At 36.1% G+C, this 17,968-nt stretch overlaps 1 pseudogene across 1 annotated transcript; it reads left to right on the forward strand.

Moving 5' to 3' along the window:
• The first annotated feature begins 728 nt into the window (after positions 1-728).
• Positions 729-14,248, forward strand: LOC148191800 (uncharacterized; annotated as a pseudogene). Its single transcript, XR_015782489.1, has 3 exons — positions 729-1,640; positions 4,051-4,152; positions 13,847-14,248. The product of XR_015782489.1 is annotated as an uncharacterized LOC148191800 (transcript).
• Positions 14,249-17,968: the final 3,720 nt, after the last annotated feature.

The following is a 17,968-nucleotide window of genomic DNA, read 5'->3' on the forward strand; positions in this document are numbered from 1 at the left end:
AGAATATTTAAAATAATATATTACAAAAAATATATATATATATATATTAGATAGCTTGTAAAAAGGAGTTATTAGTATATCATATTAAGTATTAGATAATGGTTTGAAATTAAACCATTATGTTTTGCCTTCGAACGCCGGCACTACGGCGGTACTCGGTGGCTGAATGAAGGAAAGACAACATTGTTTAAGTACGACGTCACTCCGACAACAGTGGTGGCTGGGTGGAAAGAAGACACTTTCTCTCTCTAGTTTTTGTGCTCGAGTTTCTCTCTCAAATGCTTCTCAGATTGTAAATCTGAAAATTTCGAAATGAAAATGAATTTTGAAATCTGCCCTCAATTCTCATTGTCACGTAATTATGATATTAAAAAATCATTTTTCACGTACACCACTGAAATTTGAACACGTGTTCCCTGTCTAAATATTGTTTGTTGAAGTATCATTTTCTTAAAATTATACAAGCAATAACTTATGATTAAATTATAATAATTATAATACACCAGTACAAAGAGATTAAATTTTGAATGGTTTCTTTAATATTTAAAACAGTTAAAGAAATATAAGATTTACGAAATTATTGTGATTTTTTATGTACTGTTAACTGAAAAAATTGTGAATATTGAGCATAGAAAAGAAGCACCGGAAAGTGTCTTCGTATCTCGGTTTCAAGACTCTCTACTGGTAAAGTAAAACGGACTCAAGAACGCTCTATTGTGAACAAGATCCGTTATTCTCACTACTCTCTCTCTCACCGCCGCCATGGACGATCCACCGTTGCAGAAGATCGCGATTTCCGGCCCCACACTTGCCTCCCTCATCCAGCGTTTCTCCACTTCCCCCTCCGCAATCCGCGGCCTCCTCTTCGGCCACGTCACCCACCTTCCCACCACACCCTCCGACGACTCTCCCTCCACCGTCCCCACCCTCCTCGCCACCGTCACCGGCTTCCTCTGCTCCCCTCCTTCCATGAATCCTCCGGCGATGTCATCCCCTCCGCCCTCCACCCTCACTCCTCCGTCCTCGGGTGGTTCTCCGCTCGCCGCCGATCCGCCCTCCGCCCCTCCATGCGCGATTTCTCCGTCACCTCCTCCCTCTCGTCTCTCTCTCAATTCTCTACCTCAATCGATAACTCAAACCTAAACCTAAAGTCAAATTCCCCTGAACAACCTTCTCTCTTCCCTCCCTGCGTCTTCCTCCTCCTAGCTTCCCCTCCCTTCGATAACGCGTCCTCCTCGCACGTGCACACGCACGAGTACCGCGCCTTCCAGTTCCGCACCGGGGCCCAGTGGTTCGAGCCCCGTTCCCTCGACGTCGTCAACATCGGCCCTGCCTTCCGCGGCCACTACGGTGCTTTCATCCCCACCTCGAGCCTCCCCGCACTCGACCGCGGGCTCTGTGGCTCCCCGATGGATGACGGTGGCGACGAGAGGCTCGCCCGGATGAAGCAGGCCGCCAATGACCAGAGGGAGCTCGACGGGTGCGTCGAGGGGTTTGAGGTTGGGAAGTTGAGCAGAATGGTCGGGTCTGATGCTAGGAGCTACACCGAGGGTTTGGAGGAGTTGTATAAGAAAATGCTTGTTAAGATTCAGAATTTGACTAGCTTGGTGGACGAGAGTTCTGCTATGGTTCTTGAGCAGGTGACATTACTATTAGACTTTAGTTTTCATGCATGTAACTAAGTTTGCATTGTCAATCCATTGGAAACCTTGCTTGTGTTTGATTTCAATTGCAACATTTTATTTGTGTTTGATAGTTTTTTTTATTATTTACTTTTTTCTGATGGAGTTAGAAGGAAAATTTTCTTGAGTTAAATGCTACACTAAGTTACATTTTTATTCAATTCTGGTTTAGTTAAACTCAACTTAGTTTCCTAACGAAAATCCAAACTCGCTAAGGGTTACAAACTTATGATGTGCTTTGGGTGTTAATGGATATCCTAGGGACCGAATTAAAGTATATAAATGTGGGCAATGCTTTCAAAATTGAATTAGTTCCAAATCCTACATTCTAAGAGATACAGAGGAGGAGCTTTCAAAAACTCATCTGTTACAGAAAGCTTTATGTTTTTAGCAGAGAAGCTCTTGAAAGCTCTTCTATCTTGAATCCATACAAACTCATCTGTGACAATTTGCTTGTGATTGGATGATTGTATAAAAATCTTAGAAAGCATACACTACCAATTATGAGTCTATCCTTGGAATGATTGGGAGATTCTAATTACTGTTGTTGTTGTTGTGAATGTTGGACAATTATATTTATTATAAACTCATGATGACCGTGATTAGAATGTAGTAGTGGCTGTTGCTAACGTTGAGTGCTTGTTTGTTATATGGGATGATAATTAGTAGAAGAATGTGGTGGTTGTTTAAATGTGGGGAATGTTAATTGACTATAAGTATTATTGCTTATGATTGGGAATGTGTTGATGTCAAACTACTGTTTTTTAATCAAGTTTTTGAGGTTTTAATTTAGTGGTTGACAATGACCGATTGAAACTAATGTGGCTTGCTGCCATGGCCTGATGCATTGATGGGAATTGAGATGTTGTGGATGTGCCGTTTTTTTTTTTTTTTGTGGTTTTGGAGTCTTGTACAACTGTTTTGTTGAATTATTTTAATTAGAGTAATCAGTAGCACACGTTTGTGCCAGTGTGGAATAGAGCAGCTTGCCCATGCCAGAAGGTTGCAGCCATTGTGCATTGTGAATTGTGGGCCACGTTATTTTGACAAAATTGCAACAGATGCGCAGTTGCAGGGAGGTCTGTGATGCGATTTAGGATTCACCTAAGGGACACAATTCCAAGCTGGGAAACAGGGTCACTTAAGTGTTTGTTTTCTTCGTTAAGGGTAGAAGAGTAACTTTCCTTTTTAACTTATGACCAATAATTTTCACTGTCCTATTTATTAAATTGACCCTTCCCTCTCACACTTTGCCTCTCTATTTCCCTCAGTGTTTCCAATGAGGCTTCTGGTGGCACTTCTGGCAGTGCTATGCAACCAACCTGACCTGAAGCTTCTTACAAAAACTGCACCTTTCTTTCTTCCCTCTTTTCCCTTCAGCTATGATGGCTTCGTCCCACCCACCCCACTGCGCCACTCAACCTGCTCAACCAACCTCTTGCTGTTTTCCTATTTTTGAACATGTTGATTTGTTGTTTGCAGTTTTTTGCTGCTCAACCAACCACTCATCTGTTTATCGTTTCTTTCAGTTTTCACTGACATTTCTGCCTTAATGTTTAGATTTATTGTTTGCATTTTTGCTCAATGCTTTTAGTCAATTTTTAAAATGTGGTTAGTTTTCTGCATTTTTGTAATTGATATATTTCTCTGTGCTTTATTCTTCTATTTTGAAGTTTTTTGTTTTCTGCATTTTGTCTACTTCACTCTACCCTTTCAGTTCTTAATTTTCCTGCTAATTCCATTTTCTCCCATCAGTTTGTTTGCCTTTTATTTAAAATTTTTTTCAAAGCATTTTGTTTTTGACTACTTTTCTTCAGATTTGATTTGTATCTTCCATCTTTTCATTTTATTTCTCTACAATTATTTTTGTAGGCATTATACTTTTCTTTTCGAGATATCTTTTATTGGATTGCTGGAATGCACTTGTGTTTTTGGATATTTGTATTGATTGTGTTTCTTTTTCTTCATGCTCAATTTTCTCCCCTTTCATCATTGTAGTTTTGTTTTGTCAGTATTTATATTTTCCCACCATTTTAGTCTTATCAATTTCTTTTCCTGACAGTTTACGTAAGCTGTTCAATTACCGAGTTCCTAAACTTTTCCTTTATGTTCTATATATATTTGCCAATTTGACATGCAAAGATCAATCAATATTTATATTCATGAGTAGTGTCAATGAGACACTTTTCAATATTACTGAACAGCTTGAAAACCTCCATGAAGTGGAAAGGATTTAAGACTAGTGATTGGTTGCTGTGAGGATTGAAAAATCATGACATGGAATTTGTTTGTTGCCTGTCTGCTGATACAAAATGATTGAATTTTAAGTTAACTCGTGCTTGATTTTTCTTTTATCAACTTTGAACAGGAAAATCATAATAGGAAGTTAAAACACAAAATTTTTAGATCTGCTGCTGCCTCAGAATAACTTCCTGTGTCAAATCTGGTGATCCCTTCTTTTTTTGTTCAGGTAAGTCTTGTTTTTTAAATTGCGTTTAGCTGAATTTTCATTTTCAGCAATGTTGTTGAAATAAATAAGTAATTCATCTACCAAAGAAAAATACAGTGGAGCTGTTATATTGTGGAAGTAGTTTATCACTTCATTCATACTAGATTTGTTGTAGTAGGTAGGTCTTGTCCCTGAGAATGTTTTCCAGTTTGCACAAGCGATGCTTACAAGTCCAACTGTTATATATCCAGGACCTTTCTGCTAAACATCTAAAGCTTTTCATAAAATATGTACTTTAGATTTCAACTTGTATAATATGCAATTTCATGAAATATATTGGTGTGTGAACTTTGCCTTTTAAACAATTCGAGTTCTAGGTTAATATTCAGTTATTTAAGTCTGTCACTTCAAGGAAATGACCTTCCTGTCTTGGACATATGTGATCACTCATACTCTAAAACTTGTCACCTAATACAAACTTTGACATCTCCAAGCACGGCAATCTTTGTATATGAAAATATTAATTATGATATTTAACACTTAGATGATTTAAATGTCTTAGTGCCTGTGAAATATATCTCTAATATTTGTATGTTGAATTTATTCTTTTGGACCTAGACATAAAGATATACACACTTTTATAATAATAATAGTAATAATTTTTGTTTTTAATTTATTGTGTCATTATATTATCAAATCTATTGTTAGTTGTTATTTTGTGTTATATTGGGGCTTATAGATAGTGTCCATCCCTATGCTTCATAAGTTTGCACTTTTAACTATTTCATTTGCATTTACTCGTTAAATCTTCTGTTTCAAATTATCAATTCAAGAACTCTGTTGTGTATAATTTTCAAAGCTGTCGTTGTTAGAGACCAAGTATAAGGATCTTCAAGTACCTTGGTTCATTTGTGACCTATGAAGTACGGATGTGGGGACACAACTAAATTAAAAGTCATAGGACATGGGGACACAACTAAATTATAATCACAAGGCATGGGGACACGGTTAGCAGCCAAAATAAAACTTTATGCCAAGAGTCTGGTATTTTTCCTTAGGTTGGTAATAGGCCATCGTTTGGAGAGTGTATGATGTTTCAATAGCATCACTTAAATTCTTGGTACCCGAAGTATTCTTGGTAATAGGCCATCGTTTGGAGAGTGTATTTTTCCTATCTCCTCCTCTTCCTCGTGGTGCAACCATTGCTGATGTTTCAATAGTATCACTTAAATTCTTGTCTTTTACCAATGTAGGTGTTGAAGTATAGTGTCTTTATTATTATTAATATTTATGTTAGGGCTTTGTTAGGGGCTTCCCGCCCTTTTATATTTCATATAGGCTCATTAAGTGAAAAATATAAGACTTTTCATCTTCTCTCAACTCTTCAAGTTGGTATCATAGCCAGACCTTTGTGTCTTCTTTGTCTATCGTCGGTGGCATTGTCTCTGTCATTTCCGCCGTTCGCTCCGCTGTCCGCCGTCGCCGCTGTTGTCCGTCGTCGCTTTTCGTCGCCGTCGCCGCCAAGCATTGCTTTCTCCGGCGAAGTTAAGGGTTAGGTGCGCCTTGAGAAGCGCAACCCAACCCTGGTGGTCCCATCCTCCGAAGCCAACACACCAGCCGCCACGCGCCGCCTCTTTCTGGCCAGTCTCGGCTGCATGTTCCTCACGCGCCGCCTTCCCGGTGTTGGAGTTACATCGCGTCACTCCAGATCGTCTCGCCGGGGCTTCTTGAGTGTGTTTTGGTTCTTGTTTCTCCGTTTCGTTGGCTTGGGCTCATACCTAGGGTTTCCTCCCTCACGTTTTTGAAACCCTAAGTCCCATTTCTTCTCGCAGTCGTAAAATGGCCTCTTCTATTGAATTAATTCCTCTTTATCTGCTACCCCTATCATTACATCTTCAAAACTGAATTGGAAAAATTATTTATCATGGTCCTCTGCTGTGGAATTGTGGTTTCTTGGTCAAGGACACCATAATCACGTTGAACAAGATATTTCTATGGTCCCAGATGAAGAAAAATCTCAATGGGAGAAATTAGACTTTCAGTTATGTGCTGTTTTGTGGCAGTTGGTTGAGCAAGAGGTTGTAGATATCTTGAGACCCTATAAGACATGCTCCTCTTTTTGGAAAAGGGCCCAAGATATTTTTGCTAATGATGTACGTCTTTTCGATGCAACCCAAAGAGCAACTTCTCTCAAACAAGTCAACCATGATATGGTTTCCCATATAGCAAAAGCTCGGGCTGCAGTAGAAGAGTTAAAGAACTTCTTTGTAGCTGATTTATTAGAAAATCTCAACAAAAAGCTTGACAAGTTTTACATGGTCCTAATTTTGAAAAGTTTACACCCTGATTTTGATCATGTGCGTGATCAAGTTTTAGCTGGTGATCAAATCCTGTCGATGGATGGCTTAGTTACTCGACTCCTTTCTGGTACCTACATTGGTAAAAGATGAGAATTTAAGTGATGCTATTGAAACATTAGCAATGGTGACACCACAAGGAAGAGCAGGAGGTAGGAGCAACCGTGGAGGACATGGTGGTCGAAGTGGACGTCCTCAATGCTCATATTGTAAGAGAATGGGTCATACCCAAGATAAATGTTAGGCTTAATACCCTATTTTGTCCCTAGTTTCGCTCGAAAATGTTAAATTAGTTCATCCTTTAAAAAGTGTCAATTATGTCCTCACTTAATAAAATTTACATCAATGAAATCCCTTCCGTTAAATCTGTACAAATAACGTTAACTATTTTTCTTTCTCTTCTACTTTTTCTGTACAATGTAGATTTTAGCAGGTTTTTCTCTCTTCTACTGTTCTTCTTCTCTCTCTTCTACCAATTATACAATATTTAAAATAGCAACACCTTTGGAGGAGAGAGGATGGCATAGTGATCGAGGGGTGGCATCATGATCTCCGGTGTAGATACAGCAGTCAAGGTCAGGGATCTCCTCTTGGATGCCTCTGACGGCGCACCAGAGCACCCTCTCCCTGCCGCCGCCGTCGTTAGTATACGGATGGAAGAATCCGACAGCTGCTCCTCCGCGCTTGCCGTTGACTAGAGCAATGCAGAATCCAAAAAGTATGATCGTGATGAGCGCAACGATTATCATGTCAACATCAAATCGCTGAGTTCCAGTGGCAGATGTTTAAGGCTTCTTCATAATTGTTCAACAAATTGAACGAGTAATTCAATTTTTTTGGTTCCTCTTCGATGGTTAGACAAAAGAAAGAAAAGTAAATTATTTTCGCGATCCAATAAAAGATATTCATTTTAGCTCTTTTATATGGTGTAATTAAAAAATAAAAATAACTTTTAATTATGTTATTCAGAAGTTAAAATTAAATTTTAGATTACACAACTTGAAAATAATTTTTTTCTTTAAAAGAAAATTTTCAGATAAATAAACTAAAATAAACAAATGATTTCTAAATTTTTGAATACCGTAATCTAAAAATTATTTTTGTCTTCAAATTACACAGTTCAAAAATGACAAAATAAAAAAAAAATCATATAGGTTTCAGAAAAAAAAATATAAAAATGAAACAAAATACTGCCTGACAGATATTAAACATAGATAGGCTGAAGTTTGACCTGTCCTATTAAATAAAATAACATACCTAATATTTTATATTTGAAGATATTAAATAAGTTGACTTTCTATTTAATATATTTTTAGTAACATACAATATTTAACAAAGGTGATGCTATTTTAAATATTGTATAATTGGTAGGAGAGAGAAGAATAGTAGAAGAGAGAAAAAATCTGCTAAAACTTGCTTTGTATAGAAAAAGTAGAAAAAGTAGAAGAGAGAAAAAAATAGTTAATGCCGTTTGTACGGATTTAACGGAAGGGATTTCATTGATGCAAATTTTATTAAGTGAGGACGTAATTGATACACTTTTTAAAAGATGGACTAATTTGACATATTTGAGCGAAACTAGGGACAAAATAGGATATTAAGCCTAAATGTTATTCCTTGCATGACTTTCCAGACATAGCTGTTCATGTGTCTAAATTTGATAATTCAGAATCTAGAACTTTTGATGAAGAATACCAAGAGTTTTTTTGAGGTACAAGTCTGAGAAGTCTTTTAATCTTGGTCAATCTTCCTCAATGACAAATGTGTCAACTGCCTGCATCTCTGAATCTGTGGAAGGTCATAGTCCATGGATTCTTGACTCAAGTGCCTCAGATCATATCTCTGGTAACATCCATTTATTTTCTTCTATGTCCTCTCTAAAAACTCCTCATTTCATTACTGTTGCCAATGGATCCAAAGTTGCATATCAAGGGATTGGAAAAGTTTCTCTATCTCCTTCATTAAAATTGAATTCTGTTTTGTATATTACTCATTGTCCTTACAATTTAATCTTTGAGTCAATTAACTCGTTTCTTAAATTATTCTGTAACCTTTTCTGCTAATTCCTTTGTTATATAGGAACATGGTACGAGTCGTCTGATTGGAGAAGGACATGAGTCACGAGGACTTTATTTCTTAAAACCTAACTCCTTAGTTTCCTGTTTTGCAACTTCATCCCCAAAACTTTTGCATGATCGGTTGGGCCACCCAAGCTTATCCAAGTTGAAGATGATGGTTCCAAGTCTCAAACACATTCAAGTCTTAGATTGTGAGTCTTGTCAGTTAGGAAAACATGTTAGATCTTCCTATCCTAAAAGGTCTGAGACGTAATGTAATTTTTCCTTTTCAACTATTCACTCTTATATATGGGGGACCAAGTCGTGTTACTTCTTTTGGTTTTAATTATTTTGTAACCTTCATTGATGAATTTTCTCGATGTACTTGGGCTTATTTAATGAAAGAGAGATCTGAACTTTTGGCAATATTTGTGTCTTTTTTTAATGAAATTAAGAACCAATTTGGGAAGACAATTAAAATCCTCAGAAGTGATAATGCTAAAGAATACTTTTCTGCAGCATTTTCTTCATTCTTATCTTCCCAAGCAATTTTACACCAGTCAACATGTCCCTACACTCCACAACAAAATGGCATTGCAGAGAGAAAGAATAGACATCTCATTGAAATTGCACACTCCGTGATGTTGAATACTAATGTTCTTGTTCATCATTGGGGTGATGCAATCCTATTACCTGTTTTCTGATCAATAGGATGCCTTCTTCCTCTCTTGAGAATAAAGTCCCTCACTTTGTCATTTTTCCAAATGACCCTCTTTACCTTGTCTCTCGTATATTTTGGTGTACTTGTTTTGTTCATAATGTTTCTCCAGGTCTTGATAAACTCTCTACAAAAGCTATTAAGTGTGTCTTTTTGGGATACTCTCGCCTTCAGAAAGGGTATAAATGTTATTCTCTCTCAACCAAGAGGTATTATATGTCTGCTGATGTCACATTCTATGAGGACACACCGTTTTTCTTGTCCTCCATGAAGGACTGTTCATCTGTTCAACAAATGTTTCCTCTACCATCATGTGATCCCTTGGTTACTCCTGCTTCTTTACCTTAAACTCAAAATGCAAATGACATTGTTCCTCTACCTCTTCTCACATACCAGCGTCGGACACAATCTCAAACTCAAAACATTGAAGATCCTCGAGACTCAAATCCTCCTTCATCAGATTCCCAAACCATGGATCCTTCATCCTTTTCACCCTCTCTTGACTTAGATAATAATTGGCCTATTTCCCTTCGGAAAGGTATTCGCTCTACTTGTAATCCTTATTCTGTTTATAATTTTGAGTTATCATCGTTTATCTCCTCCATATTTCTCTTTTGTTTCTTCCTTATCTTCCATTAAGGTTCCTAATAATGTTCATGAGGCACTTGGTCATCCTGGATGGCGACAAGCCATGATTGATGCAGGCACTTGAACACAATGGCACTTGGGACCTTGTTCCTCTTCCTCCTGGTAAGAAACCTGTTGGTTGTAGATGGGTTTATGCTATTAAGGTTGGTCCTACTGGTGAAATTGATCGTCTTAAAGCTCGTTTGGTAGCTAAGGGATATACTCAAGTCTATGGCCTCGATTATTGTGATACTTTTTCTCCTGTGGCTAAAACCAGTACTGTTTGTATTTTGCTTGCTATGGCTGCCATCCGTCAATGACCCTTTACCAGTTGGACATTAAAAATGCCTTTCTTCATGGTGATCTAGAAGAAGAGATATACATGGAGCAACCTCCTGGGTTTGTTGCTCAGGGGGAGTCTGGGTTAGTTTGCAAATTACATCGTTCCCTCTATGGCTTGAAGCAATCACCTCGAGCTTGGTTTGGTAAATTTAGTCGGGTTGATTCAGTATTTTATAGTCACTCTTCCTAATAAAGTGTTTATCTTATGGTCTATGTTGATGATATTGTCATTAGAGGAAATGACGTCACTAGAATTGATCAATTAAAGAATCATTTGTTCAACCACTTTCAAACCAAAGATCTGGGTCGACTAAAATATTTCCTTGGTATTGAAGTGGCACAATCAAAGGAAGGTGTCATCATTTCACAAAGAAAATATGCTCTTGATATTTTGGAGGAAACAGGCCTGACAAATTGCAAGCCTATTGATAGTCCTATGGACTCAAATCAAAAGTTAATGAAAGACCAAGGTGAACTTTTCTCAGACCCATAGAGATATAAAGGCTTGTTGGAAAACTTATCTATCTTACCATAACAAGACCTGATCTTTCTTATCCGGTGGGAGTTGTGAGTCAATTTATGCAAAATCCACATGTTGATCATTGGAATGCAGTGATTCACATTCTCAGATATGTAAAAGGAAACCCAGGACAAGGATTGTTGTATGAGGACGAGGGAAGCACTCGAGTTGAGGGATATTGTGATGCAGATTGGGTTGGTTGTCCAATTCACAGAATATCTAGAACAGGATATTGTGTTTTACTTGGAGGAAACCTTGTATCTTGGAAAAGTAAGAAACAAAGTGTTGTTGCTCGATCTAGTGCTGAAGCTGAGTATCGATCTATGGCTCTAACTACATGTGAACTTGTGTGGATTAGACAACTCCTTCAAGAGTTGAAATTTTGTGAAAATGAGCAGATGAAGTTGTATTGTGACAATCAAGCTGCCCTTCACATTGCCTCAAATCCAGTGTTTCATGAAAGAACAAAATACATAGAGATTGATTGTCATTTTATTAGAGAGAAGTATTGTCAAAGGATCTTGTTACTGAGTTTGTCAACTCTAATGAACAACTCGTAGACAATCTGACCAAATCTCTAAGGGGGCCTAGAATTCAATTTATATGTTCTAAACTTAGTGCATATGATCTATATGCTCCAGCTTGAGGGGAGTGTTGAAGTATAGTGTCTTTATTATTATTAATATTTATGTTAGGGCTTTGTTTGGGGCTTCCCGCCCTTTTATTTTTCAGAACTACTGTCTCCTATAAATACAGTAGTAAGTTGTATTAGGCTCATTAAGTGAAAAATATAAGACTTTTCATCTTCTCTCAACTCTGCAAGTGTAGGTACCCGAAGGAGTCGAGTAACTAGGCCATCCACAACGGGATTTGATCACTAGTTAAAACTTGATCACGTACATGATCAAAATCTGAGAGTAAACTTCTTAGAATTAGGACCATGTAATACTTGTCAAGCTTTTTGTTGATACTTTCTAATGAATCAACTACAAAGAAGTTATTTAACTCTTCTACCGCAACCCTAGCTTTTGTTATATGGGAAACCATATTGTGGTTGACTTGTTTGAGAGAAGCTACAGTTTGGGTTGCATCAAAAAGACGTTGTACGTCATTAGCAAAATATCTTGTGCCCTTTTTCCAAAAGGAATATCTTGTGCCCTTTTTCCAAAAAGAGGAACATGTCTTATAGGGTCTCAAGATATCTAGAACCTCTTGCTCAACCAATTGCCACAAAACAACAAATAACTGAAAGTCTAGTTTCTGCCACTCAGATTTTTCTTCATCTAGGACCATAGAAACATCTTGTTCAAGGTGATTAAAGCAAGAAACCATAATTCCACAATAGAGGACCATGATAAATAATTTTTCCAATTGAGTTTTGCAGACATAATGATAGGGTTAGCAGATAAAGAGGAGTTAGTTCCAGTAGAAGAGGCCATTCTAAAGCTGTGAGAAGAAACCAGACTTAGCGTTCCAAATAACTTGAGGGAGGAAACCCTAGGTATGAGCCCCAACCAACGAAACCGAGAACAAGAATCAAAACACACTTAGGAAGCACTGGCGAGACGACTGACAATGGTGCGATGTAACTCCAACACTGGGAAGGCGACGCAAGATGAACACGTGCCTGAGACTGGCCGGAGAGAAGCGGCGAGTACGAAGGCTTCTTGGAGGGGACCACCAGGGTTGGGTCGTGCTTCTCAAGGCGCACCTAACCCTTGACTTCACCGAGAGAAAGCAATAGTTGACGGCGGCGGCGACGATGTAGACAACATCGGCACGATGAAAATGACAGAGAGACGACGATGCTGACGATAGACAAGGAAGATACAAAGGTATGGCTCTTGATACCAACTTGAAGAGTTGAGAAAAGCTAAAAAGTTCTATTTCACTTAAAAAATCTAATACAACTTACTATTGTATTTATAGGAGACAATAGTTCTAAAAAGTAAAAGGGTGGAAAGCTCCTAACAAAACCCTAAAAGGAAAATCCCTTACATAAATATTAATAAATAAAGACATTACATTTCAACATACATGAATGATTGAAGACAAGCAATTTGCGTGAAATGCTTATTTTGTCATTCTTTTGTAAGGAAGCAAAGTGCCTACAACAATAAATATACTCTTAGAAGTTTTTTTTAGTGCGATTGCCATAGAAAAATGTCATATCAAGTTAAATTACAACTAGGACTTTTCAAATTAAGTGGGAAAAGTTTAGAAAATTATTTGGAGAAGGTAAAATCCTGATTCTTAACTGAGGAGTGCTATGAAAACAATAACACATAATCTAGTATTGATTAAAATTTATTGAACCTAATTAAGAGAGAGACTCGTTTAATCAGAAGTGAGACTTACAAATTTGTGATTTTCAATAGAATTAGCCAATAATAAAAAATGTTCATGAGAATGTGTTATTGACATTTCTCTTATCAATTTGGGAAATGTGGTTGAATCGTTAGTTAAGAATCTGAATTTTTTCTCATTTTAGTTACACACACATGGAAACATGAATATGGTACCATGTCTTGATGTTTTATTACTGTATTTTTAGACAATGCTAGTATCTGTATGCTGTTCATGTTTATACTTCATGGGTGTTTTATGGTTTAGTGGTACTTCTGTTTCATCATCATCATCTCTCTCCCCTCTTTTTGGTTTTTACTCTCAATTTATATTGGAACATTTACCTAATAATATCATTATATTATAGTGTTAAAACTTGTGATTTTTATTTTTATTGGAAAACAAACTAATGCTATTTATATTGAAAATAATTCAGTGTCATAGTTTTGCAATCTAAGTGTCCAGTTTTCGTGGGCTTATTCTAGTGGTGATCTCTAGAGCAGCCTGAAACAAGAGGAAGAGTTTGTGGCATAGTTCACCAGGCTTCTGTGTATGAAAAGCTGATCATGAACTGCTAAAGGATGAAAATCATGTTTCTGTAAAATCATTTTTATTTTGTGCAATAATATCTCATGGTGTATTAAGTAGCTTCATGTTCTCACTAATGTTATGGTTAGAGAAAATAGTTGTTATCCATTTGGTCAATCATATCGATAATAACAAGCTTATATTATGTGTGGCACGGCAGAGAAGACTGGCTATGGACATTTCAGCGTTCTGTGCTTGATCTGGATCAACAATTTCTTCTAGTCACTTCAAAAGTTAGTTTGCTGATGGACCTTTTGGTGGTCATGTGGTATATGCAGTCCAGCTGTTGTAGATGATGTAATTTTCTTTTTGATGACTCTTCAAGCTGAAGAAGGTAGTAATTGTGCAGAGCAGTTTTGAATGATGTGATCTTTCTCCATATAAGAACAATTAGATATTTTTCATGCAGTGATATATGCCAGCCCTATTCTGTATCTTTTTTTCAGCTTTAGTTGTTGCAATGTCGTGTTCACAAGGTCACTTTACAAGAGAGAAATGAAATCAACATGTGTTGCGATATTGTTAATAGTTGCAAACTTATTATTCTACTCCTTCCATAAGACGTTGTGAAATGCATACCTTTGAAAAGCATACTTGCAGAAAAGTGGTTAATAATTTCCGTTGGTTAATGGAGTGGCAATGTTTTCCTCATGAAGGTATGTTCTATTGTTCTTTCGTTAGTTTGTCTATCAATTGTTAGTCGTTGACTCTATTAATTGGATGCTTCTTTCTGCGTATTATAACTGTCACTTCATTCATTTTTAGAAAGAGATTTTTGGAATATATTAATATTTTGGATTCGGAAAGCCCATCTGGGTATACGAGAATCCAAATTCCTTGGGGGACTTTGATGCCCATTTGTTCTGTTTTTGTACTTCACATTGTTTTACCAACTTCATTTAATCCTTTTTGAAGTTCACCACGAAGTATTGAAATGGTTGAAATGAATGTTTGGTGCGTTCACAAACAATATTATTTAATACTTGCATCAGCTTAAAATATTAAACTAATTGTATGATTTTTTACGTTAGTGTTTGGTTTCCTGAATTAGATTGATAAATTAATTTTATACTGATAAATATTTTTATCAAGTGATCAAACTAATAAATATGAAATTTCGGAATAATTTTTATTCAGGCAAATCACATGTAAACCTGTAATGTTTCCTAAAGAGCTTGTCTTATAATTGATCCTGACGAATTCTTATATAATTTCCAGTTAATAAAAATTAACAGTATGCTTGAGCAAATTGAAAAAAAGATTAAAAAAAAAAGGTGAAATACTATTCATAACCTTTATTATGGACTTGTAATTGAGTTTATTTAAGTATTTGGAAATTAACTGAAAATTTATAGGAATGATTCCCACAGAAAGATGATGCATGAGCAATGAGAGTAAATACTGCATCAGGTCTGTAGAAAGCAGCTTATTCATAGCAGAGTGTTTATTATTGTACCCAGTCCAATAGATAAAAGGCAAGCAAAATATCCATGTAAAATTCTGGAACAAACCTACATATATGTGTGGATGGAGATGGATATATAAAATGAGTCCTATGCATGTGATGGTTTGTAATAGTATTAATTCCAATTATTATTATGAGAACATTAAGTTAGGTTAATTAAACATTTAGTTAATTCATTTCAACCGGATTTCATAAACTGAAAGAGAGATCATCTACACGAATGAAAAATATTTAAATTATACATAAATAAATATACTTATACTTTATCTATTTATTTTTTTATAATAAATCTCCTATCATTTTATCTTCAATAGTAGTACTAGTAGTTGTACTGGCATTGATTACAGTTATAAACGAATATAATTTAAGAAGAGAGTAATCTATTTAATACGTAAATTGCATTTTTAATATAGCTTTTAGGAAGAAATATTAACGAAAACAATATTGAAGAGAATGATAAAAATATCATACTCCAAACTAATGTTAAGAGAAAGGAAGTACAAGAAACTAAAACATGATAACTTCATCTCTTCTCCGGTGACAGGACAATATTTATAAAAGGGGTAAAACTTGAAATAACAAGAGTAGAAGCCGCAACGTTGGGATGAGCACACGGTCAATTTAATACCTATCATTTTTAGGTACAAACAAAGTCTTACATAAGATATAACAAGATATGAATATGAGTTTATATATATATATATAAGATACCTTTATTGGTAAGAGGTATTTTTGAGTGGTATCAAAAGTAAATTCGTGAGGTATAGGCAGGTGGTCAATGAAAGATATCCAGAAAAATCATGGGAGGTGGAGAGCAAGAAATGCTCAATAACTATGGGTCAATAGACCATGGTGCTCTCGAATAAGAAAAAAGACTTCCGTGGTAAGAGAGGTAGAGAACCATAGTAAGATAAAACAAGAGATGGACATAAGTTTATATACACATAAGATACCTCTATTGGTAAGAAGCCTTGACCCAAAGTGGACAATATCTTACCAGTGTGGAGATCTGTGTGTATATTGAACCTCCCTACAATTATTGTTAGTATTTTGAAGGTTGTAGAAAAATAGTTAATAGAGGATAGAGAAAATATGGAGATAATAAAATGTAAAAGTAGTAATTGGAAGAAGTGTATTTTGTAATTGTCTTAGTTGTGGTAGATGTTGTCTTACATCAAATGGTGGAATACATGGGTATTTATAAATCTATAGATTCTCTTAAAAAAATCCTAGTCACAACATATGTGGAATGTAGTATTTACTTATGTATTCCTGATGTTTTTTCTTTATATCTTAGTCTTTTCTACAATATTCTAGAATTTGTGTTGCATTTTTTATCTTTAAGGAAATTTTTATATTCTTTTAGAATTTGCATTACACTTTAATACTCCTCCTTAATACAAATTTGGTAATTCCAAACATAGTGAGTAGTAGTTCAAATCTTGGTCTAAGTAACGCCTTTGTGAATATCTTCAGTTTGATCTTCTTCCTCCATTGTCTTGACCAATTCTTCTTGTTTTGAAGCTTCTTCATAACTGTTAAGCTCAACCATGGCCATATTGCAAGTTTCGTATATGTCTACCCAAGATCTTACTCGTCTTGGAATGGAATCAAGTGAAGAATCTTGTTGTGGAGTGGAGAAAACATACCTAAATTTTTTGTCTCTTCTTGAGTTTCTTATTGACATGTTGCACTGGTACTAAAATATTTCTTTTAAAACATTTTTCTTCTTCCTCATTATAAGAAGCATTTTCATCAACTTCAACATCTCAGCTGATGATGAACTCTTTTGTTCATAGGTTGTAGACTCGATAACCATTTGACTGTATGCTATATCTCAAGAATATTCCTTGTATAGTCTTGTCTTCAAGCTTGTGACTCCTTCGATCAGGAACATATATGTAAAGAATAAATCCAAATACTTGTAGGTGTTTAGTTGATGATTTTCTTCCACTCCAAGCTTTCAATAGGAGTCTTAGTCTTAACTGTCTTAGTTGGACATCTATTTAGAATGTAAACTGCAATGCAGACTACTTTAGCCCAAAAAATGTTAGGCATACTTTTTTCTTTTAGCATTTATGTTACCATTTCCATGACTATGCGATTCTTTCTCTCTGACACACCATTTTGTTGTGGAGTATATGCGATGATAAGTTGTTGCTTTATGCCTTCATCTTCTCACAATTTGTCAAACTTGTGAGATGTGTACTCCTTGCCACATTCACTTCTAAGTACTTTTATTTGTTTTCCACTTTGGTTTTCGACAAGGACCTTGAATTTCTTGAATATTCCAAAGACTTCTAACTTCGCCTTTAAGAAATAGACCCATGTCATTCTAGAAAAGTCACCAATGAAGATGATGAAATACTTGTTGTTATGATGTGAAGGTGTCCTCATCAGTCCACGAACATTGGTATGAATCAACTCCATTAAGTCTTTTGCTTTCCATGCTTTGTCGGTTGAGAATAGTAATCAGTGTTGTTTGCCGAGGAGACATCCTTCGCATGATTAATATCCATTCTCTATCATTTAGCCAATACTTAAAAGATTCTTTTTAAAATTGAGAACTAGTAAAACATCCTAGATGAATTTCAAACCTTTCTTTGTCTTCACCATGACACTTCCTTTGGCTCGAGACTCCACTATGGTGTTGTTTCCCAACTAAACTTTGACATTGATAGATTTATCAATATCTTTGAAGATGCTTTGATCCTTCGCCATATGATTGTTGCATCCACTATCCAACTACCAACTTCCTTCCCCGCTAGGAGATTCTTGATTGGTATAGAATAAGCGTTGCTCCTGATTATGTTCTTC

This window comes from Vigna umbellata, chromosome 10, assembly GCF_029865625.1.
Source record: "Vigna umbellata cultivar VRB3 chromosome 10, Vumbellata_1.0, whole genome shotgun sequence".
Taxonomy (NCBI): Eukaryota; Viridiplantae; Streptophyta; class Magnoliopsida; order Fabales; family Fabaceae; genus Vigna; species Vigna umbellata.